The sequence below is a fragment of the Phalangium opilio genome, unplaced genomic scaffold (assembly GCF_054372755.1).
Source record: "Phalangium opilio isolate 3A_F unplaced genomic scaffold, DU_Popi_V2 ptg000024l_1, whole genome shotgun sequence".
NCBI classification, from domain to species: Eukaryota; Metazoa; Arthropoda; class Arachnida; order Opiliones; family Phalangiidae; genus Phalangium; species Phalangium opilio.
The window spans coordinates 8,053,730-8,072,404 of NW_028324155.1; the positions used below are offsets into that span (position 1 = coordinate 8,053,730).

The 18,675-nt window shown below is 35.4% G+C and overlaps 1 protein-coding gene and 1 long non-coding RNA gene across 7 annotated transcripts in view; both read left to right on the top strand.

Annotated features, from left to right (window-relative positions):
* mst (misato mitochondrial distribution and morphology regulator) overlaps window positions 1-18,675 on the top strand; it is a 102,630-nt gene that overhangs the window by 62,200 nt on the left and 21,755 nt on the right. The gene's annotated exons all lie outside the window — the stretch shown is intronic.
* On the top strand, window positions 14,004-15,851 carry LOC149692621 (uncharacterized). Of its 3 annotated transcripts, XR_016382826.1 has the most exons (4): window positions 14,004-14,365; window positions 14,430-14,969; window positions 15,023-15,112; window positions 15,193-15,851. It is a non-coding gene; the product is annotated as an uncharacterized LOC149692621 (long non-coding RNA). The 3 variants fall into 3 exon arrangements; XR_016382825.1 differs by having other exon boundaries at window positions 14,430-15,112; window positions 15,171-15,851; XR_016382824.1 differs by having other exon boundaries at window positions 14,430-15,112.

The following is an 18,675-nucleotide window of genomic DNA, read 5'->3' on the forward strand; positions in this document are numbered from 1 at the left end:
TTTTCTTATTTTCGAGATTTCAATATACTTCCGTTTTTCCAAACCTTATTATCCATAAACCGGAAATGAAACTGGTTCCGTGTATGTATATATTCATGGAACCAAACTTATATACTTTATATTTAGGAACTAATGTTTCTTTTTTCACTAGGTCCTTCTCTTTCAGTCCAGCTATTACCTGAACCTTAAAAGTCCCCCTCGTGACAAATTAGCCATAGAATTTTCCAGAGAGCTTTCCAGCTTTTTTTAATTTTTGACGAAATGAGCTTGGGTGTGGTCTGATGAGAGTAAACACCAAGGCTTAACATATTCATAGTTTGATAAGAAAAATAATGTCGGTAAGCTCTTGTTAGCTTGCTGTAAGCCGCTTCATCTAGTTGAGGTTATTTTCCAAGTTTTTCTTGTCGTGTCAACAAGTTCACCGAGGCTTAGGAAGGATTGTGGAGATAAGATTTTTTTCTTATAGATATAGGAAAATTATTATTACATGGGATTTATCAACTTTCAGAAACCATAACTTCGAGATATTATTAGTCAATGTTAAATCCTTTTTGGGTTTGATGGCCCCAATTATCCTCTAATTAACGGTAACAAATACTTTGCGGGGGTTTAGGAAATAATTTTTTATAAATATAGAATCAATAAAATAATCTCCATGACGTCATAACTTTAATGCAATTAAATATATCTTTGGGGTGTAATATCCCCAACTGTACAGTTCAACACTGAGAAAATATTTCATTCCTTTACTACGACGCATGCGCCAAAAATGACCTGTAGACCTAACGGGTTAAAACGTTTCCCCTTCGTAAGCGATTAGGCCTATATTGCTAAACCTAATGTCTTTTTGGATCATAACCCTGTGTTGAATTAATGACCGTTTTAGTCGTAATGGGTACATAATATTTATAGTGTAACGATGCCTTAGGTTGAGGTAATACATACTCTTAATGGATAGCAGATGCCTAACCCTTTTTTATTCGGTAAATGCAAGTATAGCAATTTATGAATATTAATAAAAATAGGCTAAAGTATTCATACGTATAAAAAGATTAGATCATCTTCTGTCAGAGATGCATCTAAAGAAAAAGCACTATAATATCTTTAGATATCTTCCCCATGGAGACGATAAAAATAGCAACAACAATCACCATTATCTTAAGCCTTGGCGAAACTATAAATAGACCTAACTCATATCTAGTTTATGTATGGAAATCCGTGGTTTAGCTATGAAACTAATACCTTTAATGGTCCCTAAAAACAACCCAAATCATACCGAATAGTTTATAGAGAGAGAGAGGGAGAGCAAGAACGTGCCTGAAATGGTCTCTAAGACACGGTTATACAGCGATTTGGATGAAAGCCCCAAGCCATAGCCTAAATCCTTCCGACATATATTTACTTTCCTAAACTTCACGCTTAGAGGGATGCGAGAAACAATGATACATAATTCATGACGTGCAGAAATAAGAGATGAGTTCTACTTTACTAGCGGGCAGTTTCACCATGGAAAACGCAAAAGAGCTAAGAGAGTATGTTTTATTTTATTTTATTCAAGAAACTGGAAAGGCCGTTTTACACTTTTGAAAATTATTAATTACAAGTTTTACTGAAGAATTCTTCATCTGAAACTATTGACTCACTCAATCGGAGATTGCAATTAACAAATGTTATAAACTAAAGCTAAAAATACTACACTATAAAGGAAGAACAGCTTCAACAACGTTGCAATCTCCACTTACAAAATATCTTACACCTTTTCTCGCGCGTGTTCATCTACACCTATAGTTTATACTAATTATGAATATATTAATTTCACCCAAAAATAATGAACTGAAACTTAGTTACTTTTGGCATGTATGGAATGAAATCAAAACTGCGCCTGTATCCTAAGATGATACTATATATTTCAATATTCACGATGATATTGAGTATACATCGTTTGTACCCAGCTAACCCGCGACCTAAAGTATATAAGAATCGATCTTCTTCCCTGGGAAGAATTTAGGCAGCCAAGCGTGTAGTTACCCCCGGTTAATATTATAGCAGCAAAGGCCTAGCTCCATTCCACCTACACCCTTATACCCCAAAGAATCCTATCACGTCATCCTGTATAGTATATTTTCGTCATTTCCAATCGAGATTCCTATCTAGGGGATGAGTGTATAGTTAAGGGTCAGTGGCGCGAACCATAATGCTGTTCAGAAACAAAACGGAAACATCGTTTAGATGGCCCAATTCCTTGTTTGTTCTCGTGTACCCAAGCTTCGAACACCATCTCTATCGCCGGCTATAGGATATTCCTACAGAGCGACAAATGGTTGTCCGAGGACCTATCTCTAGGATCAGTAGGATATGTAATAGTTCTTCGAAAGATAGTGGGACCCGGATGACCGAGGTCGATCCCACGCCTCGACGTCTATTTGTAAGTCTGCTGCTGGCAAATAGGGGTTATCATAAGGGTTAGCACCTGTTTCCTTTCATCATACCATATAGGTTTGAAGATTTTTTTCGTTATTTTAACATTTAGGAACTCCGCGACGAAGATATTTCAACCCCGTGCTTGTACCAGACTTAGAAATAGCACACGTCCACTGGTCCAAAACCAGTTTATTAATTGCTTGGACTAGTGTTTAATTCAAAAAGTGGGGGTTACTGGTCCTCGGGACCAGTTTATTAATTGCAAATCTATAGGAGAAACAAGATGGCCTCGGCCACATTACAGTTTTGCGCGGACAAATTGGCCATATGTCTAATCAGCGCCACTAGTGGATGGTCTGAAAACTACTCCCATAGAGTCTAGGTATATTTAAGCGGGTTTGCAGAATTTCCGTCAGATGGCGCGGCGTTCGAGCCACCTTGCGGAAATTCTGCAAACCCGCTTAAATATACCTAGACTCTATGGGAGTAGTTTTCAGACCATCCACTAGTGGCGCTGATTAGACATATGGCCAATTGGTAACACCAAAAACTGGGGAAGAAAGGGGAATAGGCGCCCAGCCGCAAGGGGACAGAACAATAGTTTTCCAGCTCTAAAGAGTGCAAAACTAAAAAGGCTGGGACCACTCCGGAGGCAGTTTATTATTTAGGACACTAGGGGGGTCACTGGTCCCAAGGACTAGTTCAAAAATTATCCTTATTTCTAAGTCTGGCTTGTACCATCTTATCTCCAACTCACTTTAAAACGATGGTTGAACTGAACTGAACTGAATTTCCTCTAAAGTTAAAATTAGTTTCTTGGAAAAATATATACGGAATAAAATCCATTGTGACATTTTGATAGAGTAAAAATATTCGTTTCTATACGAAAAGTACAGAGTTCAATAGTCCCAACTAAAGCCTCTAAACCTTGGCTACTCCGCTATAGGATCCCATCCCACTTCAAAGTCACGACCAGAAATCATTACCGACACTTCGAACAACAATAAGACATTCGAGGAAAAAGTTTATCGCGTGTCGTCCCTTGCCTACAAAAGGAAACTTGTCCATTTTTTTCTTTTGGCTTTTTTCAAAAAGAAAAAAAAACTGTCCAAATCGTTTCGCTTATTACCTATCGAATAAGAGTTGTTATAAAATAATCTTCTTTCCAACAAAAGTCACCAGGAAAAATGACTCCAACGACCTCAAAATGAATCTGGGTCGGGAAAATTAATCAAAAGTAACAAAGAAATTCGGAATTGAAAAATTTCTTATCAAACGAGGAACGTTTTGGTCAATGTTAGTTTGCCCTAAGCACCGTTTATTTTAGGGTTAGGCCGACCTTATATCCTCATCTGAGCAAACTTAGATTGACTTAGAGAAGAAAAATTTAATTTCAAACTGTATTCTTTACGAATTCTTGCCCGAAAAGGTCAACTTGTAGAAGTAGGAAGTTAGAACTTGACAAAGGAATTAGAAAGTAGAAAAAAAATAAAGGATTTAAAGTCCATAATATCGATTTAACTGTTAATAAGATTAATTTCCTATTATGTTAAGAAAGAAATCCACCTTTTTTTAAGGGAAGGTTTACGGGAAATTTATTAAGGGAATAAAAACATTTGCGCAATTCCTTTGGGAGAAAGACGAATTGAGGCGAAAGGCCCAAAGAGATAGCGCTTGTTGCTTCGCGTCCCACAGTCCATTCCAAGATTACAGACACAAACAGACACACGCCCCATGGCTATAAATTGGACTGACCATTTAGAAGGCTTAAGGTTAGGGCGTGCTATTATCCTTAAGGGTAGCGTGTACCTGATGTGATGGGTATAAAAATGGGAGCGGAGTTACGTAACTTCATTTGAAACCCCCTTTAGAGTTAAGAAGTTTTAAAGTATATACTTTTGAAAAAAGCGTATCTTAGTTCTAAATGCTTTTCAAGCCTCCTAAATGATGCAATATAACTTTGTACCAGGTGTGTAAGGTAATTTAATTTAATTTTTTAGGGTTAAAGTTAAGCCTTTGTTATGACTACGCGAAAATGGCCTCGTTCTTTTTAAATTAAGGTTTACCGAATGTACTTAAAACTCTATAGAAAATTCATTGTTTTCAGTAACTAAATTAGTTCAACAGGGCTGTATACAATCCTCTTGATTCAGAGCTATAGTCGATGAGGTCGAGGTGATTCCACTAAATTTTAATTAAAACAACCCAATCAATTTCTCTTAACAAATTCTCCTTCAATTACCGTATACTTTATGAACGAGGGAATATTGTTATTGCATGCTCGCAAAGGATATAGTGTTCTAGCTTAGAGGGTTTCCCTATTCCGGAAAAAGAAATCTCAGTTGTGTCAACAGTATTGTCCTTGTTGGAGAACTGACCATCCTCGACTTAGATGGAGATAGTTAGGCTTTAGGATTGAACGATATATCATTTAGTAAAAAGGATCTCTCTCTCTCTCGTACCGTTGTTGTCGTCGTCCTATTGTCGCTTCTATTTAAGATTGAGATGAAAAAGAGTACGCGCGGCCAAATTTCCCTCCAACAATAGAAGAGGCCAAGGTTTATCTAGAGCCATAGCGATCCTGGAGGAATCTTCCGAGCGAGTAACGGACTTTTCTCGTTCCGGGTAAAGAACACCCGAGAATCCAGGAAGGATGTTGCTGGGAACGCCAGAGTTATAAACTTCTTAACCCCATCTCTGATTGTTTTCTCTTCTCGAAGTCGTAAAGGAGCTATAGTCGTCCGTTGCCCGAAAGAATTCCTTGAAATTTTTAAAACAATGCCTTGATTTTAATTTCGAGTGACCTTGATGTACTATATCAGAATGTTCCTCCAATCCGCACTCTTATTTTACATCCGACACACTTTTGTTCAAGGGTTAAGCCTAAATTTCAATTAGGCTTAGGTAGGTTGGGTAACCGATGCTGAACGTTTTTCGTAAAATGGAAATAAGTGCGCGCACCTTGTCGTAAAAAATAGTGTTTTCATCCATTTCCAAGCATCATCTGAAAGTTATGATAATTTTTTTGGAAAAATGTATTTTTCTCTCTCTCTGTCTCTAAAAAAATAAACGGATTATGTCTAGCATTTGCCTTACGTAGAAATATATTCAAAACATCGTAATCGTCCCAGCGGGCTTCAAAACACATTTTCATATCGAAGGATTCTTTCAACTGGGATTTGTGTTTTCAAGAGATATTCGAGTCCTTCAAGAATATTGCAATATACGAATTATCCTAGGCGCAATTGATAACTGTTACTAAAATACCCTGTTCCGTAGGCCTGCAGTTCAGTGTAACATTTTCTATCGCCTGCCGTGTTGCCATTTTAGCCTCAGACAAAATAGCGGTTCCAAACTGCAGTATTCATTGAAAAATTCTATAGATTCATGTCAATAGCCATCGTAATGTAGCCATAAATGTAGCAAAGTTTTATATGGTATAAAATTCTGCGAAATTTTTTTTTCGTTACTCTAGTCAGGAACTCAAGTAAGAATTGAGAACATTCAAAGATTGGCAAGAAACCTAAGATGGAATGAAGACTATTCATAAAACGTTCTCAGGGTTTAATATTGTGTTCTTGATCTAGTATTTCTAACCAAGGCCCCGCTAGCTCGACCAGGTTTTTTTCCTAACTCATTCTATCCAAGTAAATTTTTCTTTCTCCTCTGTTCTCCATCTACCAAACTACGGTTACAATAGGGACGTCGGGTGGGGTGAAATCTGGGACGTCACGCTACGTTGCATCTTATTACTCGACTCCAAACTTGTACAGAACAAAAAAAAACCTCCAAGGCTTAGCTCGCCTCGAAGTCCGAAATAAATTCTACCCCGTTTCGAAATTGGACCGTTATTACGCGAGGTACCCGAGTAACTTTGGTGGGGTTGTTCTTTGGGACCCAATCTAGTAAGATTATACAGTTTGGGTATAGACAACCAAAACCAAGAATCCAAGATTGTTCGCTCTTTTTTTGATAGCCGAAATGTTTACAGTCGTCTGAATTTCAGTATCCGGAATGTAACTTAAATTCATCTTTTTTTCCTTTCTCTTCCGCTGTGAATCGGTTTTCTAAGAAATTTTAGACGGTTTATTTTCGCCTATAGAGAAAGCTAGGTTTCAGCTCCATTAAACCATTAGATTGACGTGGTTTTTCTTTCTATCTATTTTATTAAAAGTTTTAAGCTTGAAGATTATGTACGGTAGCTTGTGAACTTCGTGACCTACTTTACTATGTGATTTTTTAAAAAAGGTGATATGAATTTGGGTTGAAAACTTCACTAGGCTTTTTCCATTAATGATAAACATGTTTTTAAAGACTTAGCTTGGATGTTTGGTGGTTAAAACGAGTTGCCAGTCATGATTGTTGATATTCAAATACCATCTTGAAGTTACGTTTGTATGCCAAGGCTTAGCCCTTGTAATAAGTTGCAACTCAGTGTCATGTCATGTTTGTTGACAAAGGCTTACCACAAGTTTAGTTTGGATACCCTTGTCTTTATAAAGATTCTACGTTATCTGAACCATCATAATGATTTATCTTTTATTAAAATAATAAGACTACTTTAAAATTCACCCAATACCCTATTAAAAATAGTCCAAATTAGGCTTAGGTAAATAATTTTTTCCCCCATTGTTGAATATCCATAAAATTTAATTTTAGTTCATACGTTTTGTAGATCTCTTTTGAAACTTATTTACTTATTAGATTACCGCATTGTCTAGGTTTTCTAGATACGTAAGAAAAAAGACTTGGTCGTTTTTTCTTTTGTTGAAAAATTCGGGTAAAGAAAAAATTAGTTAAAAAAGGCGATAATTCTTAAATGCCACCAGAAATGCACAAAGCGATTCTCTCCAAGAGAAATAGGCTTATAGATTTAAGAAAGAAAGTATAGAATAAAAATTACGCACTTAATACGGTATACAGAAATAAAAGAGAATATTAAAATTAGAATTTTCCCATGGCTACCATTTGGAGTGTGTTTACATTTGACTTGTTACCATCTAACCAACTCCCTATCTTCGCAGAGACCAAATATATTCCGTAAGAACTTTTAGATACCTCTACATCTTTCCATGATTAAATTTAAAAAATTCGTTCAGACTTTGCCTTTTTGTATTTTGAAATTTCGCGCCCTTTAAAGTCACAATCGTATGTAAATTCTTGTAGAGCGTAATTTGAGCTTCAATTTGATCCCAAAAACTACTAAATTGGTTCAGAATTAAGGAAATTACGAATTTATAAACAATATCGTACACTGGTGTAATGCGGGTATGGAGTTTTACAGAGGCTCGTAGGAAATACATTATCAGTTTTAACCCTGTAGGTTCGGCACGTTGAATTTCACTAGCGCTGTAACAAATATTAATTAGTTAAGCCTTAATTTGTAAAACATCGTCATCCTGGCGTAATATTATTTGTCTTTGGGTTTTGCCCCGTAGACAGCGAGAGAGGGGGGAGGCGTCGTCCAAACTCTAGCTATAGCCCCGTACATAGCATCCATTCGAAGTTCCTTTTATTTGAAACGGAAATCTTTTGTGCGGCGCGGAAAAAGAGTTTTTCGAAAGGCGAAAGTCATTTTTCTCAGGTTTTCCGACAGTTTTTTTTTTCATCTTCTTTTTCTTTTATTTTGCTCCGCCCTTGTAGCTTTTCGCATATTGAGCGACTCACGATGCTACGACTCCCAGAACTCCTAGAGTTAGTTTCCTTTTTAAAAAGGATTTTTCTAAGCTATTTTCCCTCATTTCATACACTACCACCCCTGCAACATTAAAGGGACTCTGAAATCTGTAAAATATTAACCGTGATTTAGGCCTTCACCTAATACCATTTTATAAAGCCAATAGTGGATTAGAAAAACTGGGAAATCGCGCGTGAGAAAATATTCCACGTGATGAATGACAGAGTTGGGCGCGCGCCAAAATGTTGCACGTGAAGCACGACCGAGTTGGGCGCGCGACAAAATATTGCACGTGAAGCACGATAAAGTTTAGCTCACGAGGGCCCTAAATCTCTCATATCAAAGTCGTAGAATTTAAAGCATTTGCTGTCTGAATATAGTCTGATGGTTTAATTTCATGATCTCTTTTCGTAATAAAAGTGCACCCAAGCCGTTGGAAGGAACGTTCTGTATCTATAGTTGTCTTCATTCTCGAGTGGTTTCTGAAATTAGGAACTAGCCTAGCAGTTTCAATTTTAGATAAAGGGAAGCTTTTCTTAAAGAATGGGATAAAAAAAGAGAAATAATAGGAAGGCGTTTGAGTGAGTTCTTTGAGAGAGAAAAAGGGCTGGGCGCCGCTAGCTGGTAAACCCGAATGATGGGTTTTAGTTGGACCAGGGGGTATCCGTAGGAATTCATCAAGCTAACCTTTAAAAGCAAGAACAGTTTCAATCCTCATCCTCAGATGTGTGTTTCTTTGTCCACGATCTTTCTCTCCCCTTCTTGGGTCCCATCCTTAAATCCATCCTATTTTTACGCGCCATAAACTTCGAGACTCCGCGAAACTGAATTTACTTTTTCTCAATTTACCTCTCTGTCTGAATGATTCAAGGTTGCTTCACAGGACAGAGTTGTTTTACTATGCAGTATTTCTATAGGGTGTACAAAAAAGGTCACTCAAAATTGATTGTCCATAGAACCATCCCATTCAACTTCGGTTCAACCATACTTTTCACCCTGTAAACATTCTTTGCTTTGTGAACCCGCCTTGATTTATTCCTGAAAGCGGGAAGGGAGGGCGTGATTCAACTTATTAAAAGAGTCTGTAACAGTTACTTTTCCCAGCAGCAACCAACTAACTCTCTCTAATTTTCTCGATGCCTTTCTTATCTGTTAGTTTCCCTATGTTTTTGGCAATTATAAACGTCAACTGAAGAATGAAGTATCGCCCTTCTTTAGGCTTAGCTTCTTCGCGTGAGTAAATAAGCCATCGTTTAAACCAGGCGCGCGCGCAAGCACCAATTTAGAGGCAAAGGCTTAATGAGTAAGCGATTCTCGCGTATTGTTGAAATATGGGCCCTGGGCTTAAGGAAATAAGGTTTGATATCGGTTTGACAGCTACGGGTTATCTTAATTTTCACTCTTTCAAGCTTAGAATAGCTTTAAAATTGCTTCTGATTTTTAAAAACGCATCGGAAACTCATTAAGACATTTTTAAATGCAGTGATAAGAGCGATTTCTTTCGTTAACTTTACATTAATATAATTAAATATCAATATTTCTTTTAAGTTGATTTTAAACTCTGTTTGTCTATGGTGAAAAACCAAGGCTTAGCATCGTAACAAATTTCAAAATTAAATTCTTTATTGTGAAAAAACCAAGGCTTAAGTTCTTAGCAAAGGCCTAATTCCTAAGCCTAAATATTGCAATAAGGTAAATTAACGATTACTTACACTGACTTTAGTTTAATATATTTTTGAAACTACCTCTGGGGAGTCTCCTTAATTACTCTAAAGTTAACCTTTTAACCTGGTAGGTAGGTGGGCGGGTCAAAGGGTTATTTTTATTTTTAAAATACAATACAAAAGCAATGGAGCGATTCACGCCAAAATCGCGATAAAGAGAGAGAGAGAGAGAGAGAGAGAGAGAGAGAGAGAGAGAGAGAGAGAGAGAGAGAGAGAGAGAGAGAGAGAGAGAGAGAGAGAGAGAAGAGAAGAGAGCTAGAGTCAAGCTGTTTTCGGGATATCCTTTAAATGCAAATTATCAAGTTAATTTATTATCCTTGCCTAGACTGCCGAAATTAAATTTTGCGCCCTCTATCGATTTTGCACCTCCTCCTCACTGTTTTATAAATGAATAATTTAAAACCTTTTATGAATATTATAATAACAGAATTGAGGAAGATATGAATTTCATAAATAATATCGTACACTGGTGTAATGCGGGTATAGAGTTCTACAGGGGCTCGTAGGAAATACATTATCAGTTTTGCCCCTGGAGGTTCGGCACTCGGATTTGGTGGGTTTTAACAATTTGAAAGATAAATTTTAGAATATTCTTGGGAATAATTATTGCGGTGCTTTAAAAACCAACCAGGATGGTACGTGCGGTGATTTTTCAACTAATACCTTTTTAGTTTTCTTAGCACGAAGGTGTAATATTTTTCGGGACCTTTTCTAGAAGACCCAAAAGCCGATTACCAATAATAATGAGCTGAGAAAACTATAGTTATTTATTTCTAAGATTTATCGGTCCGTAGCCCTGACTTTCCTACTAATCTGTTACGTTAATGACCCAAGCTTAGAGCCTAATTCTTGTCGTCCCCAGTCGTTAATATTAACTCGTTGACACCCTATAATTAAATATTATGAACTTTGTATAAATTTTACAAGTTTAAAATAAGTGAAAATATTTTATTGATAAATATGGTTTTGAACCAGAAATATTTTTGTTAACCCAACACCGGCGTAGGGATTTATATTTAGGAAATCTTCCTTCAGTAAAACTACTTTCGAAATACTTCTTTCTTGAAATATTCCTTTACAAAGTCCCCCCCCCCTCTCTCTCTCTCTGTCTCTGTTCACTTTGGAACTTTGGATCGAGACCGTTCCTAATTAAACTATAGAATTTGTGTATAGTACTTGAGACATGACGGCAAAATCCAATTAAAACGTAAAGCGTTGATTAATAATCCCCGCGGTGTTCGAATTGTAATTAAGGTTTAAAGGTTGTTAGTTAAAGAAGTTTTGCGAAGTTTAGAGGCTACCAAAATGGAAATCGCGCATTTTATAATCATTGTAACAACAAAAGTATATGTGAAAGTGTTCTTGAATAGCTTGAATGAAGTTACTAGGTTTCTGTATAGAAATTGAGCCATATTTAGTGTCGATTTAAATGCCCGAAGAGACCTACATTACGCAAATATATTTTTAACAACCAATATAATAATTACTCACCCAAAAACTTGACCAATAAAATCGCCGCCCATCTTAATAACGAGCTTCGAAATGTCCACATTAAAAACAACAAATGAATTCGTTAGTTTGTTTGCTTCAAACAAGAAATATTTTCAAAAGTCAAACTATAAGTTCCACCGTAATTTCATAGTTGTTTTTTTACACAAAATATGAACAAAATAAAAAAAAAACAATATTCTTTTCAATCTTTCTTTGTCCACAAACTTAGAAGAAAGTTTTTTTGAGTTTTTTTCTCGCAGAAACTTTAGTGCTTCAAACGGATAACGTTTCTACCTAAAAACCCTTGAGTCGAAAACCTTTTTCCCAGGAAAAAAACTAAGTTAGAATTGAAGATAAAAAGAATCTTTCTCTAAGGAGCTTTAAGGTAGTTTTCATTTGGATGGGATGGGGACCACAGAGTTTTTGGCGCGACTCCTCATTCGCTACCTTTCCGCTAGAGACTCGGATGATATTGTAAGAGTTTAGGAGATGTACGTCCTTACCGAACCACGACTCGTTCGGGAATCTGACTGTCGGCTGCAAACTATCTTTCCTCTTCTGGTCATGCGCGGTAATACGAATATAACCGTGCACAAACTATGCTTTTGCGAAGCCCATTCTTTTTATATTGAAAATTATACTTTCACATCGATGTGTTATACTATTTGCTTTTAACGCATTATTTTTCTCAAACCATTTTGACTCTACCTCTCTTGGACTCGCAGGGACTCATTATAAATATTGTTTATTGAAGCGACTAATTGATTTAAAAATCTCGTGCTTATTTCTGGTCCATGGACTTTGTAGTTCTAAAGGAACTGCACGCGCTGTTAAATTTAAAAATGCTAGAACCGTAACGATACCCTCTCTTCGTGCAAACTGTTGTTTTGTATCAAGATTGGGTACGGTTTTCCTGTCCCATATTGGGTAAGGAATAAGATCCATGATTCCTGTTTTGCGGAACTAATATTCTAAATTTCATTTTCGAAATATACGAGCAGTCTTAATTCCCCGTACACTTTTCCCGTTAGTAATTTTAAATAATTAATACGCATATATACCTTTTACGGACTAGAGCTCCCTTGAGTATTTATTGCTTGGTTGGTATTGTGTGTTCAAGGTTTAATTTACATGTGGGACTATATAGAGCCTCGAGGAACGTTGTCTTAACTTATGCATTTTAACGCTAATTTGTATTTAACAATTATACATAGTAGTTTTTTAGTGGCAAAGAAGTTTGAAGTTATAACCTCGTTTCTCGCGCCAAAAATTTATTTTAGGTTGTTAGGCCTAATTTGAAAAGTTTTCAATTTTAGGCTTAGCTTCGGTATTAACATCTAACCATTCTTGATACTCAAATATCGGTTTACCCTCGAGAGTAAACAATTTATTTCACGATATTTTTAGCTCATAATCTTCTAAACGATCAAAATATCGATATATCGGGCATTTTTATAAAAATATGAGAAGATCCTTATGGGAGATAGCGAGTTTAGTTCAAGTATCTGAAAACTGAAACGTTATTTTTATCAAGAGTTTAAAGCTGTCAGCAAACAAGAGCCGGAAGTGTTAGGGATATAAGTTATTTGACTTAATACGCGCAAAGGCTTAAGTGGATACATTTTTAAACGCCATAAAAGTCTTTCTCTATTTCAGTTTCGCTTTATTGGACTTTATAGGGTGAACGGACTCTATTTACTTCACAATCAACAACCATACTTATCTGTTAGGCTTATATGAGAGTATATTCTTCGAGTTAGGGTTTGGCGGGAAATGTCAGATCCAAAATAAGTGGGGATCCTATCCTACTATCTACACGTTTTTACTAGCACCTCTTCAATATAGTATACGCTAAAGTTGATAAGTTGAAGTGAAGGAATTGTAAAATTTATCTTGCTTATCTTATTTCTCAAAGAAATAATTTAAAATTTAGGCTTACCATTCAAAGTTTCCCGCGCGTGAAATTTTCAGAAGTTCAAAGGTTAAGGTGCTAAGCCTAATGCTAATTTTTTTACCTCGAGAATGAAAGCGTCACGTGTTATTGCAGTCCCTAATTAGTTAATTTTCTTTGACTGTTTATATAAATATCAAAAATGTGAATTAGGTTTAGGAACCTTAACCTTTGAACTTTACATTCCTTTAAATTTACGTCGAATCGTTGCGCTTCTAGTATCTCTTTTTATTCTTGCTTATTTGAGGAGACGGCTTAAGACGCCAATCGACGAGTAAGAAATCCGATCTTCATCCTCTGTTGATTCTCGATCGAAAATACTAAAGGTGTTAAAATCCCTTAGCGTTCTTCCCCAGTCCCGCATTCTTGAAGAAAGTCCAATTCGAATTGTACCTCAATCGCTCTCCCTGAGAAAGCGAGCAATAAAAACTTCGGTGGCTTCGCCAAATCTATTATGAAAGAAGGAGAGATTCGTACCGCATATTAATAGAACATCTTCTCTTTTTTCAAACAGCGAGGTGTAGTTTTATTTCTTTTTCTGAGCATGCGTACAGCTTTTCTACTAATTTAAAGAAAAAAACTTTCAGGGGCAAAACTGGCAATACTTTTCCTACGAGCCCCTGTAGAACTCCATACCCGCATTACACCTGTGTACGATATTGTTTATAAAATCGTATCTGCCTTAATTATGGTCCAATTTAGTCGTTTTTGGGATCAAATTGAAGCTTAAATTACGCTCTACACTGTAAAAAAAAATTGGATTTTGATGTGGTGTATTTGTACCCTTAAAGGTATTTTCTTAAAAAAACACCTTAAGGTGTTTATTCTAACCCTATAGGGTGTCAAAACAAGCCTCAGGGTTCTCTGTTGGTGTGTTTTTGTACCATTTGTAAATATTTTATGTTGTGGAGGGTGTTTATTTATACCTCAAAAGGAATTTTTTACTTGAAAGTCACGTGCGCACGCGCCATCGTGAAATAAATTCGCGCGCGTCGCGTGCCATATTTTTTTAACCCTAAAAATTTCAAACTAGGCTTAGCGACACTCATTTAAGCGACTACGTCCATTTGAAAATTAGTTACGCTCACAAGTCCAACCAAGGTAATAATTATGTGTAATACATTAATATAAACTGTGTGAATTTTAAAAATGTTTCCAATTTCAGACTTGTTTGAATCAGGAGCCATAAAAACTAAAGTTCTGACTAACGGATCTCATCCTTTAAAGTAAGGCAAGCCTTTGGCCAGTTAATTTTAATTTATTCTCTATTTTCAGCCATCAGAAGGCAACTTTTCCGTTTACACTTAGCATTACAAAAAATCATTACTGATGGATTAGTTCATGAATCACAACTTAAGTGATGTGAAATTTTGAAACAGCTAAAACCCAGGTTGGTATGAATTTAGGTATTTTCCACGTAAGATGTGAATGAAAAGAATTGTGGTATTTGGTCAAAAATGATAAAGTTTTAGGTAAGTTGTAAGTACATCCATAAGACTTTTGGAGTCCCGTTTTCCCTGACAAATCCAGGTTTTCCCCATATATTTCTCTGGCACCACCAAATAACTCCACAGGTTTTTTTTGAGTAATAGTTTCAGGATGTATTTTAGAGTGGAGTAATCTTCTAGCCTCACGAAGTTGCTTGAATTTTACTGAAAATTTCCCTCAGTTTTTAGTCAAAAATTTATTTCCCTGACATGTCCAGGTTTGTATGAACCTGATATGTAAAATTTCATGGAATGCTTACGAAAAATACAGTAAATAGCAGTCATAACATCATGCCTTTAAAATGGAATCTTGTTGTGTAATGTTCTAGAGTGTAGTAACAGGAAAGGATTAAATTTAAATGTGAGTTTGAAAATGTCTAAAAACGGCGGTTTGATATTTTAAGATAATTTTAAATCAGTTCTATAATATTTTCATTGCAGGGTTATATTAATCGTGATGACTTCGACTGAATAATCTTTATTAAGTCAAAAAAGGTCGACCAACTATTCAAGCGGTTTATAATATCTGTTTCTGTGGTGGAAATTTTAGTACAAATGTAACAAAGTCATCTTTCTTTAATCAAATATTTTTTTTGTAAAAATATTGTTAAAAATCTTTGTTTTTGATTTGACTAGAGAAGATTAATTATGGTATAAATTAATTAAATTTTTATATAGGGGTGAGATATCATTAGTTTTTTAATATCTGGTTTCTTAAGAAATAGTTTCTGGTAAGTGTTTAGTTTTTCATAGTACTAAATATTTAGATTATCAGGTTTAAGCTTAATGTTCTAATAATTATATTGTAGTGTGAAATTAATTTATAGGCTTTAAAGTAGCTATTTGTTCAATAAAAATTTAATTTTTATTAATGAAGTATAAATAATTTAAAAATAAATCAAAGTGTTAAAGCATTTTAGTCCGAATCTTAATTGACCCCGATAAAGTTAACTATACACTGAAGTTCTTTTAAAGAATTATCACAATAGATACCTCATGGCTATAAAACTATTTCGTCGAAAATAATCACATTTCCTTGCTCAAACTTTTAAACCCCTTTAATTGTAATAAAATGCACCTTAAAATGGAGAAAAATAATATTTTCGGACCCCCGAGTCAAATTTTTAAGGTACGGGAAAATACCTTTAATGGTCTGAAAACGCACCTATAAATGGAGAAAGGGCGCTTTTTGCACCCCTAATTCGAATTTTTGATATCCAAGAAAATACCTTTAATGGTCTGAAAACGCACCCCTAAATGGAGAAAGGGTGCTTTTTCGCACCCCTGAGCCAAATTTTTGATATCCAAGAAAATACCTTTAATGGTCTGAAAACGCACCCGTAAATGGAGAAAGGGCGCTTTTTCGCACCCCTAATTCAAATTGTTGTTGTCCGGAAAAGCACCATATATGGAGTCTATTTATACCCCAATCACTCAAGAAGGGTACATATTTATTCCCTTCTGTTGCTTCAAAGACAAATACTATGTTACTAATATGTACCTATTAAGGAGCGAAAAATTACCCAATGGTATAAAAAAACGCCCCTTATCTAGGGGTTCACATTAATACCCTATATGAAGGGTGCGAATTCATACCTTATATGGTACGTCTGGGGTGGGGGTCGAAAATACCTTTATAGGAGCGTTTCCGCCACATTTTTTTTTACAGTGATACACGTATTGACAAATAAATTTGTCTTTAGTACTTGTTAAATGAAACGAAAAATCAAAATTAAAAAAAAATAACAAATGCTCATCGAATTTTTTGAATTTATACCTAAAAAGAATTTTTGTGTTTTTAATGGTTCAGGAAGGGTGTAGCGGATTCGAATCAATCTTGGAGGATATTCTATAGTTATTAATCACGGTTGAAAGGGGATAGGCTCAAATACTCTTACATAGATATATGAATTTTGATATATTTCCATTTAGGCTTAGGAAACTTAGCTTAATTGCGCTTCTCATACTTAATATATGATTGATTTGTTCGGATATCTATGTCCTAATCGCTTAAAATCTCGCTTGACGAGATTCACGGGAGCGTCCCCTTGCACCACACCCTTTGTGATTTCCCCCCCGTCTTAGAATCCAAACTTTGATCCATTGAGGTCGTTAATGACGTCTAACCACGAGTTTCCGCGTTCATTTCGAATCTTCCTCAATAGTAGGCTTAGTTTTAGTTCAAGAATCAAGATCATATTGAGACCAAGGCTTAGATCTAAAAACATCCTGGGTCATTTTTCTTTTCTTTTCTTTGAGTATGGTGACACTTGGGTTATTTTTACGTTAGGCCTAACTCTGCCAAAGACAGGATTCTGCCGTTACTCCCCCCCGCCCGTATTATTATAAGGTAGCCTAGGACAGCGCATGATAATCCAGCCTATAGAAAAGGCGGGAAATTTTTGCGGGCTGAGGTAATTTGCTAAGCCTAACGCGTAGAACATCTGGAGAGATTTGTGAAAGAATATTAGGGACAGAAATCGTGTAAGGTATGTTTTCACTAGAGGACTCCCGCCCAATAAAAAGCAAGGAATTTCTATCATTTGTTAATTATCGGAGCTGAATAGGGATTGGTTATCTTTTTATGTTCGCGAAGAACATTTGTCTTTACATACGAATTGAAAAAAACAAAAGAACCGGTAAGCCTTGGCGATGTTAAATCATTTTTCAGGCTAAATTTGTTCGTGTTTTTGATACATGAAATTAGTTTCGTCGTAATGGAATTCATCCCACACTCTTATTTTATGTCCCCCCGGGGGTTCAATAGAAATATTCTTAAGCCTAATATAGTATAATCAGGAAACTCCCACGTGATTTCCGATAATAGAAATGCTAAGCCTAATGCCAAGTTTAAGATATTCTAATTTGTTTCCAGCGGTGTGATTTTTAAAATTAATGTGTGGGAAGAAAACTTAAATATATTAATTAAATATAAGGATAAGTTAATGGAATTAATTTAACCAAATTATATTATTCTATTATTCCAATTTTAAAGACAGGTTTTATCGACATAGCCTAATAATAACGGAACATAAAAAAGTATTTAGATCCTCTAAAAATATCCCTTTCATCCCCAAGATTCAGGTGCTCATCGATTTTCTGTCTATTCAATTATTATCTCTTTTTTTGATATTTCCTTCAGACTCCTATTAGCTCTGTAACCTCGATTTCGATTCGGAATATAATAGCTCTCAAATTCAATTCAATTTTAAAGACATCCTAGACATAATAGATTTTATGTTTTTCCTTTGTCCCTGTAAGAAAGCTTCTCCTAAAACAATGAAGCTTGGCAGGGTAAACATTTCTACAGGCGTTCTATGGGAAAATAATGTTAAGCTTTGTTCCTGAATGTAGGCTTCATCTTCTGTCTTCCGAAAAATTAAAAATATATCAAAATGCCTAAATATAAAGATAATATTTTTATAATTTTAATTTTAAAATAAAACCAGAAGTAAAGTATTTAAAAATAGTCAAATGATTTTGCGCTAAAGAATGTATGCTATTTTTTTTTATTTTTATAAAAGGTCACGCAGCTTGCGATGACCCTCATTCAGTATTTTCTTCTTGACAAGAGAGAATGTGAAAATTTTTAATTGCTAACGTCACTCTAATTTAAAATGACACAAAGGTTTAAAAAAAACTGAATTTTTTGCGTGTGTGTTGTTTTTCTGGGTCAAGCCATATTTTAAAGTTGTTTATTTTTAGATATGTCTAATTTATTTAAGGTGAATTGATGGTTAGTTAATTAAATTAAGTAAAAGTTTAGGCGGATTTGTAAGGTATCTCACGTGTCTGTTGATAGAAACTTGAAAAGTTCTTCCTAAATCGATTGAGTTTATTTTTAACCCATAACTTAGAAACGATGGAACGACATCTCTCGTGGTTCGGAGACTATATAGTACAATCGTATTTAATTGAAATTGA